The sequence below is a fragment of the Solanum stenotomum genome, chromosome 1 (assembly GCF_019186545.1).
Source record: "Solanum stenotomum isolate F172 chromosome 1, ASM1918654v1, whole genome shotgun sequence".
Taxonomy (NCBI): Eukaryota; Viridiplantae; Streptophyta; class Magnoliopsida; order Solanales; family Solanaceae; genus Solanum; species Solanum stenotomum.
The window spans coordinates 85376039-85399967 of record NC_064282.1 but is presented as its reverse complement, the minus strand read 5'-3'; the positions used below and the strand labels follow the sequence as shown (position 1 = coordinate 85399967).

Sequence of the window (23929 nt, the reverse complement as noted above, 5' to 3'; positions counted from 1 at the left end):
ATAAAACTGGACAATTATAGTTAAAATGTGATTATGAACTTATGAATTGGTATATACCAAATTTTGTTAAAAAAACCATATATTTTAGGATAAGAATAATTCTTGTAAAAAGCCTACAGTACGTCAACTTGAATTTGGGTGATTAGGCTTAAATAATTTTAGAATGAAGTTTCTAGATGCACATTGTTATAAGATCACATACAAGATTGACAAAAATATGGATTTCAAAAGGATTGTAAAAAGAACTCAATAATATTTCTGAAGGAATACATTCAAGTGATAATGCGTCAATTCATACACTATTTAACAACACGTCATAAGTGCTAAGTCTAATTCAATTCAAAGGGAAGGAACAATTATCGATAACTATTTCAATAACAATTATTTATATTTCATTGTGCAGCAAGTAAAAATAGATAACTGTTTTATTGAATGAAGCATCCATCATTGTGATTGAATTAGGTAGAATATACTTTCGTAAATGATCCTTACCGATAGATTGCAAATTTATTATTTTCTCTTCTTTGTCTATGCAACAATTTTAAATTTGGAGTTAAGAATGTTATTCTTCAAAATTCTTTAAGGTTAGAATCTTCCCAAACATTTATAGTCCTTTATTTTTTCACTCTATTATCTTGACATTAAAAATGATCTCATGTAATGGTGTAAGTATGTATTTATATTAATATATATTAAATATAAAAGATTTGGATTTGGACTTGGACTTCGCGCTTGAGCTTGGATCGGACCTTAAAATAAATATTTTTATAAAGCTTAAATATATACTCTATAAATAACAATGATTTTACAAACAAGAATAGTATATATTTCTGTGGTTTGATACAAACTGTACAAAATAGGTCAAAAATTAAAGTGACCAAGAGAAAAAATAACACAAGATAGAGATAATGATAGTTTATGTACACTCAATACTAATATTGTGATCATCATTTTTGAGAAATCTTTCCACAATATCTACGCATGGTTGCAAAACAGTATTCCTCCATGCTTCATCGACAACTTCTTCTCTATCTTCTTTGAAAACGTTAGTAGCAATAATATGATGAACTGACCACATTTTCTCATTTATTAATCGTTGAATCTTGTCAAGTTGGTTACAAATTAATATACGAGTATTACGCTTGATACTTGAAATTGAAGCTTGAAGAATCATCATCTTCGATTCATCATCTCCTTCTATATTTTTTTCTTCCCTTAAATATTTGTCCATTTTAGTTACACCTATGGACCGTCGGATTCCTTTGATGTAATCTGCATCTGGAATAAAAAATTGCCGCACTTCATCTACCAACCCTGCATGCAACATAAATTTAAGAATAGTTTTATTTAGGAAAACATATATTTGAAAACCGAAATTATTATTAAGAAAACTATATAATAAAATTTTTAGTTAGAGCCATTATTATATTTTGATTCATATTTAAAATAACTACAGACACTAACTGCATTGACAATTTCATCAACCCTCGTGTTAACTCTACGGTTCAAGACTGATTGCTCTACATCAATCCAAATAAAGCAACTGTCATACTTATGTTTGAACATAAATACAGGGTCTTCCACAAGTTTTTCAATAAACGAATTTGACTCTCCCACAATAATTAGAACACATTGAGTCTTCAAAATTTTTTTTATGTATCCAATGCACTTCGGACAGAAATCTTCAGCCGTGAAGTTGGAATCTGGCTCAATGTCACCTAAAAAATAGTGAAACAAAATAATTGCCAATTAATATTCACATTAAAATAAAGGAATCACAAAAAAATGTCTTTTTCAAACATGTAAACCTAGCAAATAGTGTCGTACACCTTATTTCTCAGCGCGTGTGATTTTGTTGGTCATGATTTCAAGACCCTTATAAACCTGCATTTTGTCCGAATTGATTATTTCTCCTCGAAAATGGGTGGCAGGGTCAACAGAGAGACGAGATTTTCCCGTTCCTGTTGCTCCCATTATGAACACCACTTTCTTCTTGTTGAACTTTTGTTGTTGATGATGAAAGTATTGTTTTAGCTACACATATATAAAATTATAATAATAATTAGTTTATAATAGTAAATAATCTAATGAAAACCACTCATGCATACACTCATTCATTAAAAAATCTTATAAATATAAGGTTAAAAAGTATAAACCTCGCTTGAGATGTAATAAACTATGTAAAATGATATATTTTTCTTGATGGTGGTTAAGAAAGATATTACATTGAGCATTTATAGTAAAATGTATTTGTGGACTTATTAATTATCATACCATATTCAGAAATACTGATATCTTTTAGGATAAGATCAATGACTTTTGAAAAATGTATAGATATGTCAACTTGAATTTCGGTAATGACAAGTAAATAATTTTAGGATAAACTTAACAAATGTACATTGTTTGGAGATCGCATATAACCGGACAATTATTGGAAAAATGTGATTATGAACTTATGAATTGGTATATACCAATTTTTTTTTAAAAAAACATATCTTTTAGGATAAGAATAATTCTTGTAAAAAGCCTACAGATACATCAGATTGAATTTGGGTGATTAGGCTTAAATAATTTGAGGATGAAGTTTCTAGATGCACATTGTTATGAGATCATATACAAGATTGACGAAAATATGTATTTCGTAAGGATTGTAAAATGAACTCAATAATATTTCCGAAGGAATACATTCAAGTGATAATGCGTCAATTCATACACTACTTAACAACACGTCATAAGTGCTAAGTCTAATTCAATTAGAAGAGAAGGAACAGTTATCGATAACTATTTCAATTACAATTATTTATAATTCCTTGTGCAGCATGTAATAATAGGTAACTGTTTTATTAAATGAAGCATCCATCATCGTGATTGAATTAGGTAGAATATATATCCTTAAATGATCCTTACCGATAGATTGCAAATTTATTATTTTCTCTTCTTTGTCTATGCAGCAATTTTAAATTTGGAGTTAAGAATGTTATTCTTTAAAATTCTTTACGGTTAGAATCTTCCCAAACATTTATAGGCTTTTATTTTTTCACTCTATTATCTTGACATTAAGAATGATCTCATGTAATTGTGTAAGTACGTATTTATATTAATATATATTAAATATCAAAGACTTGGATTTGGACTTGGACTTGGCGCTTGGGCTTGGTTACAAATTAATATACGAGTATTACACTTGATACTTGAAATTGAAGCTTGAAGAATCATCTTCTTTGATTCATCATCTCCGTCTATATTTTTTTCTTCCCTTAAATATTTGTCCATTTCAAGTACACCAATGGACCGTCTAATTCCTTTGGGGTAATCTGCATCTGGAATGAAAAATTGCCGCACCTCATCCACCAGCCCTGCATGCAACATAAATTTTAGAATAGTTTTATTTAGGTGAACATATATTTGAAAACCGAAAGTATTATTAAGAAAACAATATAAGAAATATTTTAGTTAGAGTCATTATTATATTTTGATTCATATATAAAATAACTACAAAAACTACCTGCATTGACCATTTCATCAACCCTCGTGTCAACTCTATGGTTCAAGACTTATTGCTCTACATCAATCCAAATAAAGCAACAGTCATACTTATGTTTGAACATGAATACAGGGTCTTTCACAAGCTTTTCAATAAACGAATTTGACCCTCCAATAATAATTGGAACATATTGAGTCTTCAAAATTTTTTCTATGTATTCAATGCACTTCTGACAGAAATCTTCAGCAGTGAAGTTTGAATATGGCTCAATTTCACCTAAAAAATTGTGAAACAAAATAATTGTCAATTAATATTCACATTAAAATAAAGGAATCAGAAAAAAATGTCTTTTTCAAATATGTATACCTAGCAAATAGTGTCGTACACCTTGTTTCTCAGCTTGTGTGATCTTGTTGGTCACAATTTCAAGTCCCTTATAAACTTGTATTTTGTTCGAGTTGATTATTTCTCCTCGCAAATGGGTGGCAAGGTCAACAGAGAGACGAGATTTTCCCGTTCCTGTTGCTCCCATTATGAACACCACTTTCTTCTTGTTGAACTCGTTGTTGTTGATGATGAAAGTATTAATTTTAGCTACACAAAAAATAAAATTGTAATAATAATTAGTTTAAAATAATAAATAATCTAATGAAAACCACTCAAGCATACACTCATTCATTAAAAAATCTTATATATATGAGGTTAAAAAGTAGAAACCTTGCTTGAGATGTAATAAACTATATAAAATAATATATTTTTCTTGATGGTGGTTAAGAAAGAGATTGCATTCAGCATTTATAATAAAATGTATTTGTGGACTTATTAATTATCATACCATATTCAGAAATACTGATATCTTTTAGGATAAGATCAATGACTTTTGAAAAATGTATAGATAATTCAACTTGAATTTTGGTAATGACAAGTAAATAATTTTAGGATAAACTTAACAAATGTACATTGTTTGGAGATCGCATATAACCGGACAATTATAGTAAAAATGTGATTATAAACTTATGAATTGGTATATACCAATTTTTTTTAAAAAAACCATATCTTTTAGGATAAGAATAATTCTGGTAAAAAGCCTACAGATACGTCAGCTTGAATTTGGGTGATTAGGCTTAAATAATTTTAGGATGAAGTTTCTAGATGCACATTGTTGTGAGATTATATACAGGATTGACGAAAATATGGATTTCGTAAGGATTATAAAAATAACTCCATAATATTTCTGAAGGAATACATTCAAGTGATAATGCGTCAATTCATACACTATTTAACAACACGTCATAAGTGCTAAGTCTAATTCAATTAGAAGGGAAGTGTAACACCCCGTATCCGAAAATAGAGATTTCAGATTTCTGGTATTACAGATGGCACTCACGGACACCATCCACGGACCATAGATGGACTTATGGTCCGTCCTGCAGGTCCGTGGTTCGTGTCCGTGGATCCGTAGATCAGACCACGGTCCGTAGATCAGACCACGGTCCGTGGTCTGTGTCCGTGGATCGAGACTTCCCTTACCAGGCTCTGACACAAACTATGGTAGACCAGCACAGACGGTCATTCGATCCACGGTCCGTAGGTCTTACCGTAGATGAGGTTAGCAGCTAGTTAGATGAAAAATATTGATGGGTCAACTTTAGATGGTCATAATTTTTATCAAAAAACGAAATATGTGTCCCATGACCTATGGTTAGATAGATAATTGAATTATCTTTTAAACGCCACCGAGTTTGCTAAATTTTGACCTTTGAGCAAAAAGTTATGCTCGTTTTAGTGAAGCCCAGTCGGGCAGACTCGACCTACGGACCCAATCGATGGACCGTGGATTGATTGGCGGACCGTCAGTCCCGTCCGTCGGTCACTCCGACAGCAACTAATTCAGGGATCTTTTGGTCTTTTCCTATTTCATTTAACCCCTAAGATACGTCGTTTACACCCTAAATCATGAGGTTTTAATCAGTTTAAACCTAGAAACATAATTAGAACTTATCTTAGTCAAAATCATTAATCAAAACTTAGAAAATTAGAATCAAGAAGGAGAAAAAAGGTCAAGAACCCTATTTCAAGAACGCAGCGAGGTTTCTTCAGTTCCAGCCCCTAAATTGAAAGATCTCTTCGTGGAATTCGTCACCAGGTATGTGGGATTTCACTAGTGGGTTCCTTTCGCCCATTAGGTCCCTAGAATTCAGTCAGATTCTTGATTCCATGATTATGAACAAACCTAGGGTTTCTAGAATTTCAACATATCATCATGAATTAGTTATTGTAATGTTCCAAATAAAATTATCATGTTATTGCTCAGTTTATCGAATGAATTTCATAACCCTAGCTATGTATTTCTTTAGTTCTTGAATTACACATGCTAGGTCAGATATTTCAGTATTCAGTTTTACATGCCTCAGTTTATGAATGCATCATTATCAGATTAATTGTTGCATTCTCAGTTTGCATGTTCAGTTTTGAGCTATCCAATATTTACAAAAATTCAGTCATAACTAGTTAACCACTTAATTCATTGGGAGTAGCATAATACCGAGTTGGACTAGGGTTTCAGCGTACCCATATAGTCCCAGAATTACGAGCCACATAGGTGTAAGTCCCCTCTTTGGGCAACATCAGTTTAGTAATCACGCCAGCATGTCTCTATACCTCTGGCAGGGTATATAGGGTCCTCTCGATGGGGCGTATACATTGGACTCCACATTTTTCTCATGTGATTTTATGTCGGTTATTAGTAGCTCCCACAGTTCAGTCAGATTCTATTGCATTGACCATTTATCAGTATATTCAGTATTTAGTCTCAGCATGTTATAAATTGGTCATTGCATTCAGTTAGCTCAGCATTCAGTATCTATATCATGTTCAGATTATTTCATTGCTTTATTGTTTTGTTCAGTTATATGTTATTTCAACTTTACTTTATCCTGCATGCTTAGTACCTTTCAAGTACTGGCGCATACGTGCGCTACATCTTCTCGTGATGTAGGTTCAGGTTCTCAGTATCCAGATCACGCTTAGATCGGTTCCCAGTCTTCAGTTCGGCAGCACCAGTGGTGAGTCCTCATTCTTTGAGGACTGGTGACATGTTTATCTTTATCGCTTTTAGTCTTTAGTTTCAGTTTTGATAGATCTAGTTGGGGTATGTCCCAGCATTTCTAGTCAGTTTAGAGGCCTATTTCAGACATAGTTAGATTCAGCTTAGTGTTTTGAGTTTGATATTTCTTTTGTATTAAACTCTCAGATTTGATATATTCAGCTATAGTATATGGGTATTCCCCATCTTTTCAGATTTATTTATGATTTAGCTTCCGCATCAGTTTATTATCTTTAGTATGCTCATGATCATGCCAGCAGGGTTAGCTTGTGATCACTTGTGGTCCTAGGTCCCGTGTCCGCGTCTCGGGGGTAGCTCGGGGCGTGACAAACTTGGTATCAGAGCATTAGGTTTAAGAGTCCTAGGATGTCTGAAAAGCCGCACTAAGTAGAGTCCTTTTCATGGGTGTGAAGTGTACCACATCTAATGAGAGGGAGGCTACAAAGTGATTTTAGGAAATCTTCACTTTCTAGTTACTCTTATCGTGCATAAGGTATGATCTAATTCCATTCTAACTCGACGTTCTACGTTTCAGTGATCATGCCTCCTCGTAGAGCTTATGCCAGGAATGTGAATGCTAGGAATGAAAACGTAGTTCCTCCAGTTCCGGATCAGGAAGTCTCAAATGCTGAATTCAGGAATGCCATTCAGATGTTGGCTCAGAGTGTCGCTAACCAGAACAATCAGTGGGTTCAAGCTCCCGCGAATGCAAATGGTGGATCAGCAGCAGCAAGGGTCCGTGACTTTGTTAGGATGAATCTGCCTGAGTTCTTAGGATCACAGACTGGTGAAGATCCTCAGAATTTCTTGGATGAGATCAAGAAGATCTTTGAGGTGATGCAGGTCACTGGGAATGATCGGGTTGAGTTGGCATCTTACCAACTTAAAGATGTGGCTCATATCTGGTATACTTAGTGGAAGGAGAACAGGGGTACAGATGCCGCTCCTATTACTTGGGACTATTTCAGGGAAACTTTTCTGGATAGGTTTTTCCCCATAGAGTTGAGAGAAGCAAGGGCCCGGGAATTTATGAACTTGAGGCAGGGTAACATGACTGTCCAAGAGTATGGGCTCAAGTTTAACTAACTGTCCAGGTATGCTCCTCACATGGTTGCTGATTCCAGGGCTCAGATGAATAAGTTTTTGTATGGAGTGTCAAACTTAGTGAAAACAGAGTGCAAGAATGCTATGTTGTTGGGAGACATGAACATCTCTAGGCTCATGACTCATGCTCAGCAGGTTGAGGGTGATAAGCTTAGGGAACAGGCTAAGGAGACTAAAAAAGCAAGAACAGGTAACTATGAGTATTCCCAACAGAAATCGGGTGGTGGAAATCGCTCGCAGTTTCAGCAGAAGTCTTTCACTCCAGCACCTTGATCAGCTAGTGTTCCAACCCCCAGGTTCCATAATGATCAGAAAGGTAGGGTGTCAGGCTCTAAGTCTCAAGGTAGTGTTTCAGGCACCAAAAGCTACCCAACTTTCCCGAAATGTAGTAACAACTATCCGGGCGAGTGCCTTGCAGGTAAGGAAGGATGCTTTGGGTGTGGTCAGTCTGGTCATAGATTGAAGGATTGTCCTTCAAGACAAGGTCAAGGAAAAAATAATGGTAGAGCACAGTCAACAACTTCAGCAGCACCAGCAGATCGCCCGACTCAGCAGGGTAACTCTTCTGGTACTGGTGGCGGACAGCACCAAAACAGGCTTTATGATCTTCAGGCTCGTCAAGATCAAGAAGATTCTCCCGATGTAGTCACTGGTACGTTATGAGTCTTTGATCTTGATGTTTATGCATTGTTAGATCCAGGGGCTGCTTTGTCTTTTGTAACTCCTTATATAGCAGTCCAATTTAGTGTTAGCCCAGAAACCCTTTCAGAACCTTTCTCAGTCTCTACTCCAGTCGGTGACCCAGTTATAGCTAGATGGGTATACAGAAATTGCCCTGTCACAGTCTCTCACAAAGTCACCTCAGCAGATCTTGTAGAGTTAGAAATGGTAGACTTCGATGTCATTCTAGGTATGGATTGGTTACATTCATGTTATGCCTCAGTTGATTGTAGAACTAGGATTGTTCGTTTTCAGTTTCCAGACGAACCAATTCTAGAATGGAAGGGTAGTAGCTTAGCGCTTATGGGTCGATTCATTTCTTAGCTTAAGGCCAGAAAGATGATCTCTAAGGGTTATCTCTATCATCTAGTCCAGGTTAAGGATTCTAGTTTCGAAACCCCAACTCTTGAGTCAGTTCCAGTGGTTAATGAGTTTTCAGAAGTGTTCCCAGAAGATCTTCCTGGAGTTCCTCCCGAAAGGGAAATAGACTTTGGAATTGATCTCCTTCTAGATACCCAGCCTCTCTCTATCCCTCCTTACAGAATGGCTCCAGCTGAGCTTAAGGAATTGAAAGAGCAGTTGAAAGACCTTCTAGATAAGGGCTTCATCAGACCTAGTATTTCGCCATGGGGTGCACCAGTGTTGTTCGTGAAGAAGAAAGATGGTTCTCTCAGAATGTGCATTGACTATAGGCAGTTGAACAAGGTCACAATCAAGAATAAGTATCTCATCCCCAGGATTGATGACTTGTTTGACCAACTTCAGCGTGCTAGTCATTTCTCAAAGATAGACCTCAGATCAGGTTATCATCAGCTTAGAGTCAGAGATAGTGACATTCCGAAGACAGCCTTCAGAACTTGGTATGGTCATTATAAATTTGTAGTTATGTCATTTGGATTAACCAATCCTCCTGCAGCTTTCATGGATTTGATGAACAGAGTGTTCAAGCAGTACTTGGACTTGTTCGTTATCGTCTTTATCGATGATATCCTCATTTACTATAGGAATGAGGAAGAACATGCAAGTCATTTAAGAGTTGTTCTGCAAACTCTCAAAGATCACCAGTTATTTGCAAAGTTTAACAAGTGCGAGTTTTGGTTACAATCAGTTGCCTTCCTTGGGCATATTGTGTCTAGTGAAGGAATTCGAGTAGATTCCCAGAAGATAGAAGCAGTGAAACAATGGCCCAGACCTACCTCTGCTACAGATATCAGAAGTTTCTTGGGTCTAGCTGGCTATTACAGACGGTTTGTGGAAGGATTTTCATCCATAGCCTCTCCATTGACTAAGTTAACTCAGAAAAAGGTTAAGTTCCAATGGTCAGATGATTGTGAGAAAAGCTTTGCAGAACTGAAAACTAGGTTGACTATAGCTCCTGTCTTGACTCTACCAGAGGGTTCAGATGGTTATGTGATCTATTGTGATGCATCCAGAGTTGGCCTAGGTTGTGTGTTGATGCAGCGAGGTAAGGTTATAGCTTATGCTTCTAGACAGCTTAAGGTACATGAGAAGAATTATCCAACTCATGACCTCGAGCTAGCAGCAGTGGTGTTTGCACTTAAGATTTGAAGACATTACTTGTATGGTGTTCACGTAGATGTGTTCACAGACCATAAGAGTCTTCAGTATGTGTTCACTTAGAAAGAGTTGAATCTTCGCCAGAGAAGGTGGTTTGAGTTCCTCAAAGATTATGATATGAGCGTGCATTACCATCCGGGTAAGGCGAATGTAGTAGCAGATGCCCTTAGCAGACTATCCATGGGTAGTGTAGCACATGTTGAGGAAGAAAGGAGAGAGCTAGCAAAGGATGTTCATAGACTTGCTCGCCTAGGAGTTCGTCTTATGAACATATCAGATAGTGGTGTAACGGTTCAGAATGGGGCAGAATCTTCTTTGGTAGTAGAGGTTAAGGAAAAGCAAGAAAGTGATCCAATCTTGCTTGAACTTAAAGGTGCAGTCCACAATCAGAGAGTGGAGGTTTTCTCCCAAGGGGGAGATGGTATACTTCGCTATCAAGGTAGATTGTGTGTTCCTGATGTGAGTGAATTGAGACAGCATATTCTCGTAGAAGCCCACAATTCCAGATATTTTATTCATCCAGGCGCCACTAAGATGTACCGTGATCTGCGGGAAGTCTATTGGTGGACTGGTATGAAAAGAGATATAGCAAACTTTGTGGCTAAGTGCCCCAATTGCCAACAAGTAAAGGTAGAACATCAGAAACCAGGGGGTATGACTCAAGGGATTGACATTCCTACTTGGAAGTGGGAAGTAATCAACATGGACTTCATCACAGGTTTACCTCGTACTCGCAGACAACATGACTCCATTTGGGTGATTGTTGATAGGGTTACTAAGTCTTCTCGCTTTTTGGCGGTCAAGACTACAGATTCGGCGGAGGATTACGCCAAGCTTTACATTAATGAGATTCTGAGGTTGCATGGGGTTCCTTTGTCTATCATCTCAGATAGAGTTCCTCAATTTACCTCTCATTTCTGGAAGTCATTTCAGAAGGGTCTTGCTACTCAGGTTAACCTTTGCACAACATTCATCCACAGACGGATGGTCAGGCAGAGCGTACCATTCAGACCTTAGAGGATATGTTGAAAGCTTGTGTGATCGACTTCAAGGGTAGTTGGGATGATCACATTCCTCTTATTGAGTTCGCCTACAACAATAGTTACCATTCCAGCATTCAGATGGCCCCTTATGAGGCATTGTGTGGGCGTAGATATAGATCTCCAGTTGGTTGGTTTGAAGTAGGTGAAGCAGCCTTGATAGGACTAGATTCAGTCTTTGATGCTATGGAGAAAGTGCAACTAATTAGAGATAGACTCAAGACTGCTCAGAGTCGCCAGAAATCTTATGCAGATGTGAGAAGAAGGGAACTAGAGTTCCAAGTTGATGATTGAGTTTTCTTGAAAATGTCACCTATGAAAGGGGTGATGAGATTTGGCAAGAAAGGGAAGCTCAGTCCCAGATATGTAGGCCCTTACCGGATCTTGAAAAGGATTGGTAAAGTGGCTTATGAGTTAGAGTTGCCAGCAGACTTAGCAGCAGTGCATCCAGTCTTTCACATTTCTCTTTTAAAGAAGTATGTGGGTGATCCAGCATCCATAGTACCATTAGAGAGTGTGGCCTTGAAAGATAGCCTTTCATATGAGGATGTACCAGTTGAGATTCTCGATCGTTAGGTTAGAAGGTTGAGAAACAAATAAGTCGCTTCAGTCAAGGTTTTGTGGAGGAGTCAGTCCGTAGAGGGAGATACTTGGGAAGCGATAGCAGCCATGAAGTCCAAGTATCCTCACCTCTTTCCTTCCGATTCCATTCCAGCTTCAGGTAATAGTTCCTCTTCAGTTTTTCAGTCATTCATATGAAAATTCAGTCTTAGAATCAGGTTCTTTCAGTTTGTACTTGCATTTTCAGCATATTTGCAAGTTCTTGGAACTCAGTTCAGTTAGAAATTCAGTTCTCAATGTTTAGTGGTAGTGATTGTAGCCCTCTCCCTTTATTTCAGCCAGATTAGTCTTCATTCGAGGATGAATGGTCCCAAGGGGTAGATAATGTAACACCCCATATCCGAAAATAGAGATTTCAAATTTCTGGTGTTACAGATGACACTCACGGACACCATCTACGGACCGTAGATGGACTCACAGTCCGTCCTGCAGGTCGTGGTTCGTGACAGAAAACTTCCCCAGAACTCAGTCAGAAAATTTGGCTAAGTCCCGACTCACAGACAGACCCACGGTCCATAGTTCAAACCACGGTCCGTGGTCTGTGTCCGTGGATCGAGACTTCCCTTACCAGCCTCTGACACAAACTATGGTCGACCAGCACGGACCGTCATTCGATCCACGGTCTGTAGGTCTGACCGTAGATGACTTTAGCAGCTAGTTAGATGAAAAATATTGATGGGTCAACTTCAGAAGGTCATAACTTTTAGCAAAAAATGAATTATGTGTCTCATGAACTATGGTTAGATAGATAATTTAATTATCTTTCCAATGCCACCAAGTTTGATAAATTTCGACCTCCGAGTAAATAGTTATGCTCGTTTTAGTGAAGCACTATCGGGCAGACTCGACCTACGGACCCAATCGACGGACCGTCAGTCCCGTCCGTCAGTCACTCCGACAACAGCTAATTCAGGGGTCTTTTGGTCTTTTCCTATTTCATTTAACCCCTAAGATACGTCGTTTAAACACTTAATCATGAGGTTTTAATCAGTTTAAACCTAGACACAAAATTAGAACTTACCTTAGTCAAAATCATTAATCAAAACTTAGAAAATTAAAATCAAGAAGGAGAAAAAAGGTCAAGAACCCTAGTTCAAGAACGCAGCGAGGTTTCTTCAGTTCTAGCCCCGAAATCGAAAGATCTCTCCGTGGAATTCGTCACCAGGTATGTGGGATTTCACTAGTGGGTTCCTTTTGCCCATTAGGTCCCTAGAATTCAGTCAAATTCTTGATTCCATGATTATGAACAGACCTAGGGTTTCTAGAATTTCAACAGATCATCATGAATTAGTTATTGTAATGGTCCAAATCAGATTATCATGTTATTGCTCAGTTTATCGAATGAATTTCAGAACCCTAGCTATGTATTTCTTTAGTTCTTGAATTACACATGCTAGGTCAGATATTTCAGTATTCAGTTTTACATGCCTTAGTTTATGAATGCATCATTATCAGATTAATTGTTACATTCTCAGTTTGCATGTTCCGTTTTGAGCTATCCAGTATTTACAGAAATTCAGTCATAACTAGTTAACCACTTAATTCATTGGGAGTAGCATAATACCGAGTTGGACTAGGGTTTCAGCATACCCATATAGTCCCAGAACTACGAGCCACGTAGGTGTAAGTCCCCTCTGTGGGCAACATCAGTTTAGTGATCACGCCAGCATGTCTCTATACCTCTGGCAGGGTATATTGGGTCCTCTCGATGGGGCGTATACATCGGACTCCACATTTAACTCATGTGGTTTTATATCGGTTATTAGTAGCTCTCACAGTTCAGTCAGATTCTATTGCATTGACCATTTATCAGTATATTCAGTATTTAGTCTCAGGATGTTATAAATTGGTTATTGCATTCAGTTAGCTTATCATTCAGTATCTATATCATGTTTAGATTATTTCATTGCTTTATTGCTTTGTTTAGTTATATGTTATTTCAGCTTTACTCTATCCTGCATGCTCAGTACCTTTCAAGTACTGACGCATACGTGCGCTACATCTTCTCGTGATGTAGGTTCAGGTTCTCAGTATCCAGATCACGCTTAGATCGGTTCCCAGTCTTCAGTTCAGCAGCACCAGTGGTGAGTCCTCATTCTTCGAGGACTGGTGACATGTTTATCTTTATCACGTTTAGTCTTTAGTTTCAGTTTTGCTAGATCTAGTTGGGGCATGTCCCAACATTTCTAGTCAGTTTAGAGGCCTATTTCAGACATAGTTAGATTCAGCTTAGTGTTTTGAGTTTGATATTTCTTTTGTATTAAACTCTCAGATTTGATATATTCATCTATAGTATATGGGTATTCCCCATCTTTTCAGATTTATTTATGATTTAGCTTCCGCATCATTTTATTATCTTTAGTATGGTCATGATCGTGCCAGCAGGGTTAGGTTGGGATCACTTGTGGTCCTAGGTCCCGTGTCCGAGTCTCGGGGTAGCTCGGGGTGTGACAGGAAGGAATAATTATCGATAACTATTTCAATTACAATTATTTATATTTCCTTGTGCAACATGTAATAATAGATAACTGTTTTATTGAATGAAGCATCCATCATCGTGATTGAATTGGGTAGAATATATTTCCTTAAATGATTTTCCCGTTCCTGTTGCTCCCATTATGAACACCACTTTCTTCTTGTTGAACTTGTTGTTGTTGATGATGAAAGTATTCATTTTAGCTACACATAAAATTATAATAATAATTAGTTTAAAATAGTAAATAATCTAATGAAAACCACTCATGCATACACTCATTCATTAAAAAATCTTATAAATATAACGTTAAAAAGTAGAAAACTTGCTTTATATGTAATAAACTATGTAAAATAATATATTTTTCTTGATGGTGGTTAAGAAAGAGATTGCATTGAGCATTTATAGTAAAATGTATTTGTGGACTTATTAATTATCATACCATATTCGGAAATACTGATATCTTTTAACATTAGATCAATGACTTTTGAAAAATGTATAGATATGTCAACTTGAATTTTGGTAATGACAAGTAAATAATTTTAGGATAAACTTAACAAATGTACATTGTTTGGAGATCGCATATAACCGGACAATTATAGTAAAAATGTGATTATGAACTTATGAATTGGTATATACAATTTTTTTTTAAAAAAACCATATATTCTAGGATAAGAATAATTCTTGTAAAAAGCCTACAGATACGTCAGCTTGAATTTGGGTGATTACGCTTAAATAATTTGAGAATGAAGTTTCTAGATGCATATTTTTATGAGATCATATACAAGATTGACGAAAATATGGATTTCGTAAGGATTGAAAAAAGAGCTCAATAATATTTCTGAAGGAATACATTCAAGTGATAATGCGTCAATTCATACACTATTTAACAACACGTCATAAGTGCTATGTCTAATTCAATTAGAAGGGAAAAAACAGTAATAGATAACTATTTCAATTACAATTATTTATATTTCCTTGTGCAACTTGTAATAATAGATAACTATCTTATTGAATGAAGCATCCATCATCGTGATTGAATTAGGTAGAATATATTTTCTTAAATGATCCTTACCGATACATTGCAAATTTATTATTTTTTCTTCTTTGTCTATGCAACAATTTTAAATTTGGAGTTAAGAATGTTATTCTTTAAATATCTTTAAGGTTAGAATCTTCCCAAACATTTATAGGCATTTATTTTTTCACTCTATTATCTTCACATTAAGAATGATCTCATGTAATTGTGTAAGTACATATTTAAATTAATATATATTAAATATCAAAGACTTGGATTTGGACTTGGACTTCGCGCTTGGGCTTGGGCTTGGATCGGACCTTAAAATAAATATTTTTATAAAGCTTAAATATATGCTCTATAAATAACAATGATTTTACAAACAAGAATAGTATATATATCTGTAGTTTTATACAAACTGTATAAAATAGGTCAAAAATTAAATTGACCAAGAGAAAAAATAACACAAGTTAGAGATAATGATAGTTTATGTACACTCAATACTAATATTGTGATCATCATTTTTGAGAAATCTTTCCACAATATCTACGCATGGTTGCAAAACAGTATTCCTCCATGCTTTGTCAACAACTTCTTTTTTATCTTCTTTGAAAACGTAAATAGCAATAATATGATGCACCGACCACATTTTCTCATTTATTAATCGTTGAATTTTGTCAAGTTGGTTACAAATTAATATACGAGTATTACGCTTGATACTTGAAATTGAAGCTTGAAGAATCATCTTCTTTGATTCATCATCTCCGTCTATATTTTTTTCTTCCCTTAAATATTTGTCCATTTCAGGTACACCAATGGACCGTCTGATTCCTTTGGTGTAATATGCATCTAGATTGAAAAATTGCCGCACCTTATCCACCAGCCCTGCATGCAACATAAATTTAAGAATAGTTTTATTTAGGTGAACATATATTTGAAAATCAAAAGTATTATTAAGAAAAGTTTTAGTTAGAGTCATTATTATATTTTGATTCATATATAAAATAACTACAAAAACTACCTGCATTGACCATTTCATCAACCCTCGTGTCAATTCTATGGTTCAAGACTGATTGCTCTACATCAATCCAAATGAAGCAACTGTCATACTTATGTTTGAACATGAATACAGGATCTTCCAAGAGTTTTTCAATAAACGAATTTGACCCTCCAACAATAATTGGACCACATTGTGTCTTCAAAATTTTTTCTATGTATTCAATGCACTTGAGATAGATATCTTCGGCCGTCAAGTTTAAATCTGGCTCAATTTCACCTAAAAAATTGTGAAATAAAACAATTGCCAATTAATATTTGCATTAAAATAAAGAAATCACAAAAAAATGTCTTTTTCAAATATGTATACCTAGCAAATAGTTTCGAACACCTTATTTCTCAGCGTGTGTGATCTTGTTGGTCACGATTTCAAATCCCTTATAAACCTGTATTTTGTCCGAGTTGATTATTTCTCCTCAAAAATGGGAGGCAAGGTCAACAAAGAGACGCGATTTTCCCGTTCCTGTTGCTCCCATTATGAACTCCACTTTCTTCTTGTTGAACTTGTTGTTGTTGATCATGAAAAAATTCGTTTTAGCTACACATAAAATAAAATTATAATAATAATTAGTTTAAAATAGTAAATAATCTAATGAAAACCACTCATGCATACACTCATTCATTAAAAAATCTTATAAATATAAGGTTAAAAAGTAGAAACCTTGCTTCAGATGTAATAAATTATGTAAAATAATATATTTTTCTTGATGGTGGTTAAGAAAGAGATTGCATCGAGCATTTATAGTAAAATGTATTTGTGGACTTATTAATTATCATACCATATTTGGAAATACTGATATCTTTTAGCATAAGATCAATGACTTTTGAAAAATGTATAGATATGTGAACTTGAATTTTGGTAATGACAAGTAAATAATTTTAGGATAGACTTAACATATGTACATTGTTTGGAGATCGCATATAACCGGACAATTATAGTAAAGATGTGATTATGAACTTATGAATTGGTATATACCAATTTTTTTAAAAAAACCATATCTTTTAGGATAAGAATATTTTTTGTAAAAAGCCTACAGATACGTCAGCTTGAATCAGGGTGATTAGGCTTAAATAATTTTAGGATGAAGTTTCTAGATGCACATTGTTATGAGATCATATACAAGATTGACAAAAATATGGATTTCGTAAGAATTGTAAAAGGAACTCAATAGTATTTTTGAAGGAATACATTCAAGTGATAATGTGTCAATTCATAAACTATTTAACCACACATCATAAGTGCTAAGTCTAATTCAATTAGAAAGGAAGCAACATATATCGATAACTATTTCAATTACAATTATTTATAATTCCTTGTGCAGCATGTAATAATTGATAACTGTTTTATTGAATGAAGCATCCATCACCGTGATTGAATTAGGTAGAATATATTTCCTTAAATGATCCTTACCGATAGATTGCAAATTTATTATTTTCTCTTCTTTGTCTATGCAGCAATTTTAAATTTGGAGTTAAGAATGTTATTCTTTAAAATTCTTTAAGTTTAGCATCTTCCAAAACATTTATAGGCATTTATTTTTTCACTCTATTATCTTGACATTATGAATGATCTCTTGTAATTGTGTAAGTACGTATTTATATTAATATATATTAAATATCAAAGACTTGGATTTGGACTTGGACTTTGCGCTTGAGCATAGATCGGACCTTAAAATAAATATTTTTATAAAGCTTAAATATATACTCTATAAATAACAATGATTTTACAAACAAGAATAGTATATATATCTGTAGTTTGATACAAACTGTACAAAATAGGTCAAAAACTAAAGTGACCAAGAGAAAAAATAACACAACATAGAGATAATGATTGTTTATGTACACTCAATACTAATATTGTGATCATCATTTTTGAGAAATCTTTCCACAATATCTTGGCATGGTTGCAAAATAGTATTCCCCCATGCTTCTGTAATGACCCTCCAGGTCATTTTTAAATTAAAGAATTCATTTCATCGTTTNGCTTCGTCAATAACTTCTTTTCTATCTTCTTTGAAAACATCTGTAGCAATAATATGATGCACCGACCATATTTTTCTCATTTATTAATCGTTAAATATTGTCAAGTTGGTTATAAATTAATATACGAGTATTACGCTTGATACTTGAAATTGAAGCTTGCAGAATCATCTTCTTTGATTCATCATCTCCATCTATATTTTTTTCTTTCCTTAAATATTTGTCCATTTCAGGTACACCAATGGACCATCTGATTCCTTTGGTGTAATCCGCATCTGGAATGAAAAATTACCGCACCTCATCCACCAACCCTGCATACAACATAAATTTAAGAATAGTTTTATTTAGGTGAACATATATTTTAAACCCGAAAGTATTATTAAGAAAAGTTTTAGTTAGAGTCATTATTATATTTTGATTCATATATAAAATAACTACAAAAACTACCTGCATTGACCATTTCGTCAACCCTCGTGTCAACTCCACGGTTCAAGACTGATTGATCTACATCAATCCAAATAAAACAACTGTCATACTTATGTTTGAACATGAATGCAGGGTCTTCCACAAGTTTTTCAATAAACTAATTTGACCCTCCAACAATAATTGGAACACATTGAGTCTTCAAAATTTTTTCTATCTATTCAATGCACTTCAGACAGAAATCTTCGGCCTTGAAGTTTGAATCTGGATCAATTTCACCTAAAAAATTGTGAAACAAAATAATTGTCAATTAATATTCACATTAAAATAAAGGAATCACAAAAAAATGTTTTTTTCAAATTGTATACCTAGCAAATACTGTCGTACACCTTGTTTCTCAACGTGTGTGATCTTGTTGGTCACGATTTCAAGTCCCTTATACACTTGCATTTTGTCCGAGTTAATTATATCTCCTCAAAAATGGGTGGCAAGGTCAACAGAGAGACGAGATTCTCCCATTCCTGTTGCTCCCATTATGAACACCACTTTTTTCTTGTTGAACTTGTTGTTGTTGAAGATGAAATTATTCATTTTAGCTACACATAAAATAAAATTATAATAATAATTAGTTTAAAATAGTAAATAATCTAATGAAAACCACTCATGCATACACTCATTCATTAAAAAATCTTATAAATATAAGGTTAAAAAGTAGAAACCTTGCTTGAGATGTAATAAACTATGTAAAATAATATATTTTTCTTGATGGTGGTTAAGAAAGAGATTGCATTGAATATTTATAATAAAATGTATCCGTGGACTTATTAATTATCATACCATATTCAGAAATACTGATATCTTTTAGCATAAGATCAATGACTTTTGAAAAATGTATAGATATGTCAACTTGAATTTTGGTAATGACAAGTAAATAATTTTAGGATAAACTTAACAAATGTACATTGTTTGGAGATCGCATATAACCGGACAATTATAGTAAAAATGTGATTATGAACTTATGAATTGGTATATACCAATTTTTTTTAAAAAAACCATATCTTTAAGGATAAGAATAATTCTTGTAAAAATCCTATAGATAAGTCAACTTGAATTTGGGTGATTAGGCTTAAATAATTTGAGGATGAAGTTTCTAGATGCACATTGTTATGAGATCATATACAAGATTGACGAAAATACGGATTTCGTAAGGATTGTAAAAAGAACTCAATAATATTTCTGAAGGAACACATTCAAGTGATAATGCGTCAATTCATACACTACTTAACAACACATCATAAGTACTAAGTCTAATTCAATTAGAAGGGAAGAAACAGTTATCGATAACTATTTTAATTTCAATTATTTGTATTTCCTTGTGCAACTTGTAAAAATAGATAACAGTTTTATTGAATGAAGCATCCATCATCGTGATTGAATTAGGTAGAATATATTTCCATAAATGATCCTTACGATACATTGCAAATTTGTTATTTTCTCTTTTTTGTCTATGCAGCAATTTTAAATTTGGAGTGAAGAATCTTATTCTTTAAAATTATTTAAGGTTAGAATCTTCCCAAACATTTATAGGCATTTATTTTTTCACTCTATTATCTTGACATTAAGAATGATCTCATGTAATTGTGTAAGTACGTATTTACATTAATATATATTAAATAAGAAAGACTTGGATTTGGAATTGGACTTCGCGCTTGGGCTTGCCTCGGACCTTAAAATAAATATTTTTATAAAGCTTAAATATGTACACTATAAATAACAATGATTTTACAAACAAGAATAGTATATATATTTGTAGTTTGATACAAACTGTACAAAATAGGTCAAAAATTAAAGTGACCAAGAGAAAAAATAACACAAGTTAGAGATAATGATAGTTTATGTAAACTCAATACTAATATTGTGATCATCATTTTTGAGAAATCTTTCCATAATATCTAGGCAAGGTTGCAAAACAGTATTCCTCCATGATTCGTCAACAACTTCTTTTCTATTTTCTTTGAAAACGTCTGTAGCAATAATATGATGCACCGACCACATTTTCTCATTTATTAATCGTTGAATCTTGTCAAGTTGGTTAAAAATTAATATTCAAGTATTACGCTTGATACTTGGAATTGAAGCCTGAAGAATCATCTTCTTTGATTCATCATCTCCGTCTATATTTTTTTCTTCCCTTAAATATTTGTCCATTTCAGGTACACCAATGGACCGTCTGATTCCTTTCGTGTAATCTGCATCTGGAATGAAAAATTGCCGCACCTCATCCACCAGCCCTGCATGCAACATAAATTTAAGAACAGTTTTATTTAGGTGAACATATATTTGAAAACCGAAACTATTATTAAGAAAACTAAACAAGAAAAGTTTTAGTTAGAGTCATTATTATATTTTGATTCATATATAAAATAACTACAAAAACTACCTGCATTGACCATTTCATCAACCCTCGTGTCAACTCTACGGTTCAAGACTGATTGCTCTGCATCAATCCAAAAAAAGCAACTGTCATACTTATGTTTGAACATGAATACAGGGTCTTCCACAAGTTTTTCAATAAACGAATTTGACCCTCCAACAGTAATTGGAACACATTGAGTCTTCAAAAATTTTTCTATGTATTTAATGCACTTCAGAGAGAAATCGTCGGCCATGAAGTTTGAATATGGCTCACTTTCACCTAAAAAATTGTGAAACAAAATAATTGTCAATTAATATTCACATTAAAATAAGGAAATCACAAAAACATGTCTTTTTCAAATATGTAAACCTAGCAAATAGTGTCATACACCTTGTTTCTCAGCGTGTGTGATCTTGTTAGTACAGATTTCATGTCCCTTATAAACTTGCATTTTGTACGAGCTGATTATTTCTCCTCGAAAATGGGTGCCAAGGTCAACAGAGAGACGAGATTTTCCCGTTCCTGTTGCTCCCATTATGAACACCACTTTCTTCTTGTTGAACTTGTTGTTGTTGATGATGAAAGTATTGAATTTAGCTACACATAAAATAAAATTACAATAATAATTAGTTTAAAATAGTAAATAATCTAATGAAAACCCCTCATGCATACACCATTACATTAAAAAATCTTATAAATATAAGGTTTAAAAGTAGAAACCTTTCTTGAGATGTAATAAACTATGTAAAATAATATATTTTTTTTTATGGTGGTTAAGAATGAGATTGCATTGAGCATTTATAGTAAAATGTATTTGTGGACTTATTAATTATCATACCATATTCAGAAATACTGATATCTTTTAGGATAAGATCAATGACTTTTGAAAAATGTATAGATATGTCAACTTGAATTTTTTTAATGACAAGTAAATAATTTAGGATAAACTTAACAAATGTACATTGTTTGGAGATCGCATATAACCGGACAATTATAGTAAAAACGTGATTATGAACTTATGAATTGGTATATACCAATTTTTTTAAGAAAACCATATCTTTTAGGATAAGAATAATTCTTGTAAAAAGCCTACATATACGTGAGCTTGAAATTGGGCGATTAGGCTTAAATAATTTTAGAATGAAGTTTCTAGATGCACATTGTTATGAGCTCATATACAAGATTGACAAATATATGCATTTCGTAAGGATTGTAAAAAGAACTCAATAATATTTCTGATGGAATACATTCAAGTGATAATGTGTCAATTCATACACTATTTAACAACACGTCATAAGTGCTAAGTCTAATTCAATTAGAAGGGAAGGAACAATTATCGATAACTATTTCAATTACAATTATTTGTATTTCCTTATGCAGCATGTAATAATAGATAACTGTTTTATTGAATGAAGCATCCATCATCGTGATTGAATTAGGTAGAATATATTTCCTTAAATTATCCTTACCGATAGATTGCAAATTTATTATTTTCTCTTCTTTGTCTTTGCAGCAATTTTAAATTTGGAGTTAAGAATGTTATTCTTTAAAATTCTTTAAGGTTAGAATCTTCCCAAACATTTATAGGCATTTATTTTTTACTCTATTATCTTGACATTAAGAATGATCTCGTGTAATTGTGTAAGTGCATATTATATTAATATATATTAAATATCAAAGACTTGGATTTGGACTTGGACTTCGCGCTTGGGCTTGGATCGGACCTTAAAATAAAGATTTTTATAAAGCTTAAATATGTACTCTATAAATAACAATGATTTTACAAACAACAATACTATATATATTTGTAGTTTGATACAAACTATACAAAATAGGTCAAAAATTGTCACGACCCGATTTATCAAGTCATGATGGCACCTACTATAACCCACCAGCAGGTAAGCCAACCCGTAACCCGGAACAACAAGTAATGGGTCTGAGGGTAGAAATTAAACAAGAGTAGGCAAATAACAATATAAACAGGCGGAAGCAAACCAAAAACATATATACAAATAAAGATCCCTCCCAGAACCTGGAAGTCACTAGTACAGAGCTACTACAAAAGCAGTGCAAGTCCCAAAGCTGGACAACAGAGACTGGACTGTCTCGAAAGGAAAAAGACAAGTCTATATATACAGATGTAGACTGAAATAGTACAGAATGCCGTGTGCTCACCCCCGTCTCCGGATAAGTCTACTCCAAGCTCGATCAACGCTGGCTACTAGTGCTCGGACCTGCATCACAAAATAGATGCAGAGCGTAGCATGAGTACCAAAACAACAGGTACCCAGTAGGCATCATAGGCCGACTGAGCAGATAAGCAAAAGTAAACTGAAATGCGAATAAAGGGTCACATCAAGTGCAAAGAGTAGTAAATGGGGGTATGTACACGAGCGTACAGGCAACAAAGTCAAGTAATCTAACTAACTCCGCCGGGCTCCCATAAACCCGACGGGTACGCTCATGCACAATAAAAGAAACCACCTGCACGGACCCCCATAAGCCCGGCAGATGCACCGGCAGTTGAAGTAAAATAATGGAGCTAAAAGGGCTATCACAATATTACCAATTTCCGGACTTTTAACTGAACCATTCCCAATCATATTCCAAGATCTCATTACGTCCCGGACTTTAACCGGAATCTCTCCAACCTCCAAAACCTCAACCTACAGATGAGAGTAATCAAGACTAAACTGAAGCTTTAGTGAGGAATTGGGAATACACCACGTGCAAGCTGGAACACGGACTCGAACCGGGTACTATAGCTAATGAGTCAACCTATATGGGCTGGACCACGGACTCGAACCGGGTGCTGTAGCCAAAGGTCGGGCACGGGTGAGCTGGACCACGGACGCTAACCGGGTACTGTAGCCGAAACCAGATCACAGGTAAGCTGGACCACGGACTCTA

The 23929-nt window shown here is 34.5% G+C and overlaps 1 protein-coding gene and 1 pseudogene across 1 annotated transcript in view; one reads left to right on the top strand and one right to left on the bottom strand.

Moving 5' to 3' along the window:
- Positions 1-23929, top strand: part of LOC125864367 (sphinganine C4-monooxygenase 1-like) — a 752368-nt gene that overhangs the window by 489235 nt on the left and 239204 nt on the right. The gene's annotated exons all lie outside the window — the stretch shown is intronic.
- Positions 1653-4025, bottom strand: LOC125858024 (adenylate isopentenyltransferase 5, chloroplastic-like; annotated as a pseudogene).